The following is a 4,837-nucleotide window of genomic DNA, read 5'->3' as shown; positions in this document are numbered from 1 at the left end:
CTGTATAATACTACCCCTCACTTTATGGGTGATTTTAAGGGTTAAATTTCAAATACTATACATGAATAAATACAGTAATTCCACAAACGTGCTCTTTCTGCTTTGTTCTAAATTCACTTTTATTCAGCTACTTTTCGACTATTTTAGCTTTTTTGGGGGGGGTGCTATTTTACAACAAATTGCTACATTTTTGTACAGCTTTTCTCTTCATTTCTGCAAAAAAAAAAATCTTTCAACAATAAGCATTCATGCTTTGTTTTTTTTGTAGAAAATGCTAATTCTCTTTAAGTTTCATTAGAATCTGTCCAGTGGTGCATGATATATTTTGCTAACAGACACACAACCGCACACTAATCTGCCTTTACCTTTCWGCATTAGACAACAATATTATCTATAAAAAGTAACAACTTCCTAAAGCACTGATGTCTGTGTCTTTAATATTTTGTTCCTCATCCATCCAGATGCATATAGATTATAAATCATGTACAGAAGGCAGAGATGAGGCCGTAAACACTAATCCCTGCAGTAGGTCCAACATAAACCCAGTTCACCAACAAATCCCTCTGATATTTACTCTGACAGCCCCAGAAAAACAGTTCCTTCCACCGGTCGTCTTTCTGTGAATATTCAGCTCAGCATCTGTGCTGCTCTGGTTCCAGCTGTAGTTTTCATTTACTTTTCTGCAGGACGATAAATGACTGACGGATCGCTTCGGACATCGCAGTTCAGAGGATCTTTCTTTTCTGTTTTATCATTTGAAATAAAATCATTTCATTTGTTTAATGTCCTTGATGTGTTTCTTTAAAATAATRCATATCACCCGCCACCTTTCATGACATAATTTAAGACTAAAACCAACTTTGTTATAATTACAGTTAAAGCTATTTTGGTCAAATTGTGGTAATGACATTTATACGTTGTGGATGACTCTCAGCTACTACCTCACCAAATTGCTGCATAATATCTGTAAAACTGACCGAATTATCAATGTGTAAAACTCCAACATCTAACAAGAAAGGATTCTTGGGTCCAAACAAAAAGTGCAGTTTGGGCACAGAGAGGAAAGACAGATGGACAGATTAGTCGCGAGGTTAACGCCTAGGTGAGATGGAAATGARCCGCATGCAGAGAAACAGCGAGACGGGCAAGGGAAGGAGTGAGGAGGAGGTGACTGGAGGAGAAGAGGAGAATAAAAGGGTGAAGAAAGAAAAGAGGAGAGCAATGAAACAAGAGGAAGGTGCATGACGCCCATCCCCCTCCCCGCCATCCATCCCTCTCTCTGCAGGTCAGACTCAGCAGCAAACTGTATTCTAATATTAAACTACACAAGTCTGAGTAAACACAAGTGTGTGTGTATGTGTGTGTGTGTGTGTGTTGCAGGCTGTAGCAGCGTGGCTTTTAGCCCGCAGCAGGAAGCTCGGCCTTGTGTTTGACCCACAGCGTCTGTGAGAGTCAAACTTTACAGGATGAGAGAATTTCAACTGAACTTCGACCATCATTAAAAAAAAATTACTCAATTTTTAAATACTGCAAACAACATAACTAAGAAACAACAATTTTTATTTGCAATATTGCATTTTTTAAAGCAATTTTTATTGCAGTATTGCATTTAAGTGCATCTTGTTAACTTTAAATATCATGTTTGGAGAATTTAAAGGCGGAGCCAAAGTGCAGACTGACAGAGAGACTTAAACCGGTTTAATAAACAAACAAAAAAAAGAATGAAAAAAACAAACAGGCGGACAGATACTCAAACCTCAGAGGACACGGGGAAACAAACATGACCAACTGAGAGACAAGGCGCTGACAGGAGAGAGAGAGAAAATAAAGAGTGACTAATTAGAGACAAGGACAAACACCTGGTGAAGAGACAACGAGGAACAGGTGAGACTTGGAGGGAAAGCTGCTAATTAATTGCTTATTTACTTAGCATGCCTTGTGTTCAGAGGACCTGATTTAACTTTTTTTTTCTACCTGGATTATTGAGACACATCAGGACACCTTGCCATGTTTTGTTTCATTCTGTGTTTTTGCAACTATTTTCACAATTTCAAATGTAATTTTAAACAGATTTTAGTGATTTAGTCAAGATTAGTTCACATGATGTCTTCCCAACATTTTCCTTGTTAATCTGCAGTATATTGCAAAAAATACAACTCAAAATTAAATTAGAAATATAATCCAGAAAGTTGTGTACCTGTCAGATTAATTTTATTCACAATTTAAAAAAAAAACACTTTCAGGTTGGTGCAGGGGCAGGTGGTGTTTTTCTGATTTAACATTAGACCGGACTGTTTYCACGAGACACAACCAGCAGGGAGGGAGAAAAAAGTCAACTTTGTGCAATATTGTGTCACAAATTGTAACATTTGTGTTGATGTTGATTCAGGAAATGAATATTAGCTCCCCGAATGGTCAGGCGCCGCTACTGTTAGTCTACTCTTTATCTATTAGCTCAAAAGGTCAGAAGCTCCAAAGTTTGTGAACCCTGCCTTAGACAAAGCCACTAGTCTGAACTCAAAAAACAGATTGTTGGATTTACTTAAAATTGTTGACATAACTTGTTTAAGTAAATCAAACACATCTGTTTTTTTGTGGCTAAGTTGAGTTGAGTCAGCAAACATGTTTTGTGCAAAAACAATGAAAAACTTTTTTATTATGGGAAACTTCCACAACTTCAGCTGTCATTATTGTGTCTTTATTTTTTTCTATTTGGTAAAAGTGTCACGATCGATAGGAGGTTCGGACCCAGAAATGCAGACTGACACAAAGGTCAATGAAACAAAAACGCTGACATGGCAGAAAATTTTACCTACAAAATACAGGCGGAGTCACAGGGAGGAGGTGTGCCATGGTGTGTGAGGAGAATCTGGTCATAAACTATAGAGCTGATGAGAAGAGTGGCTGCAGCTGTGCTAAATCAAACAGGTGGGACTGGGCGTGGCAGGACTGGCTGAGGAAACAGGAAGTCACTGAGGAGAGTTGATGATGACACAAAAGAACTGACAAAAATAATAATAAAAGAAAACACAGATCCTGACAAAAAAAAAWAATAATTCCACATCTCATGAACTAATCCTTGTTTATGCTCTCTGGTAGTTTCCATGGTATAAGCCAGTCTTGATTCCCGATGTCTTCATCCCATCAACACCCTGAATCCACAGGAGTGCAAGGTGATGATGAGGAGTGATGAAGAGGGAACAAGGGATTAAATGAGGTGTGCGACAGACAGGTTAAAAATCTCCGACTTTTTCTTAATTTTCTGTTTCGCTCACAAAAACTCATTTTCTACAGCCTGAGGACAGCATGAGTGGCAACACACACACACACACACACACACACACACACACACACACCTGCTATGTCTCTCTATCCTTGTGGGGACTTTCCATTGACCTATATTCATTTTATAGTAATTTTATATCCTAACCCTGACCATTTACCCTAATATTAACCTCACAGGTACCTACCTGACCCTAAAACTAACCTAAACTCAATTCACTCCTTATTCCTTAACCTAACCGGCTTCAGACCCCACGAGGCTGCATTTTCCTGAAAAATCATCCCCACCAAGTAGCAAAAACAAGGCCACACATACGATCGTATGAGCGGCACGTTTTAATTCGGCTCCACATCAATGGGAGATAGAAACAGAGGAAGAGGAGGGGAGGAAGTAGGGCGAAGGAGATGGGAGTGATTTCACTCTCATTCACAAAGATTATATTATCGCGTTTTCAAACATACACACAGACACACACACGCACACACACACGTCTGTGTTGATCTGCCTCGGGATGTCTCAGCTTGCATAATTATGACTCATAAAGCTGACTGCTGTCACCTAAAATGAACTGTTTCTGTTCAGATTCCTAACAGAGAGCTGACAGGCGCCCTGACACACGATCATGATGTGCAGCATCCTCCTCTAATAACTTGTGAATGTCGGAATGAATATTAACTAAAACCGGTTGTTATCGTGCACAGAAAGGAGCAGTAGCCTAATATGATCAGAGATGAAACAAAAAAGAAACGTCTACTCTAGCTTTGGGTTTCATCCTTCTGTTATATTCTACTTGTGTTTCACTCTGTTTTCCCTAAATAACTCTCCCCTGTGCCCCCCTGTGCGCTCACACACACGTCATCTATGGCCACACTGTCCCATACGCCCACCATGCCCCAGGTCGATCCCTGGCATGACTCTACTGGACCGTGTCAGGATGCAGAAAATCCTGCCATGATGCCACAATTTTCACGCTTGTGCCGCTTGTTTCTCATCCAGGTCGTAGTCTGAGGTCCAACTGTGTCGACAACAGAACCCCAACAGAGTGTCTGAGCCCACCCCCACCACACCATGCTCCACCCAGTACCCTGAAACTCTGCCACCGCAACCCACCGTGCTCCTAACATCTGAAGAGCCAAGACCCTGTGGCAACCAACGGGGGTCGTCATCAAAAATGAGAAACCAAAGAAGGTGAATCCATAACATAGCATGAAAAAAACACCTTAAATAAAAGATAAAACTCCTGAATTTCTGTCGCTGCTTTGGTTTTGATACAACATCCCAACATTCACAGTGRCCCCATCGGGTCATCCATTGGACAACTTTCTAAAACCACCTCTGTTGTTGTGGGAACATGAATTCTAAAGGGATCCATGATTAGTTGTAACATTAGACTTTATGTAATAAACATATATTTTAACTGTAAAATAAAGACTGTAAAAATACTGTAGGATTTTCAGTTTTTATCATTTTTAAACTAAAAGTTTAAAAATATATTACATGAACGGGGCCATTTTATTTACACGCAAAGCATTCTGGGTAAATGATGACGTGGAT

At 39.8% G+C, this 4,837-nt stretch overlaps 1 long non-coding RNA gene across 1 annotated transcript; it reads left to right on the top strand.

Annotated features, from left to right (window-relative positions):
* Positions 1–1,852: 1,852 nt before the first annotated feature.
* LOC106518563 (uncharacterized) lies at positions 1,853–4,462 on the top strand. Its single transcript, XR_001310333.1, has 3 exons — positions 1,853–1,884; positions 3,100–3,217; positions 4,280–4,462. It is a non-coding gene; the product is annotated as an uncharacterized LOC106518563 (long non-coding RNA).
* Positions 4,463–4,837: the final 375 nt, after the last annotated feature.

This window comes from Austrofundulus limnaeus, unplaced genomic scaffold (assembly GCF_001266775.1).
Source record: "Austrofundulus limnaeus strain Quisiro unplaced genomic scaffold, Austrofundulus_limnaeus-1.0 Scaffold63, whole genome shotgun sequence".
Lineage (NCBI taxonomy): Eukaryota > Metazoa > Chordata > Actinopteri > Cyprinodontiformes > Rivulidae > Austrofundulus > Austrofundulus limnaeus.
This window is presented reverse-complemented; position numbering and strand designations above follow the sequence as displayed.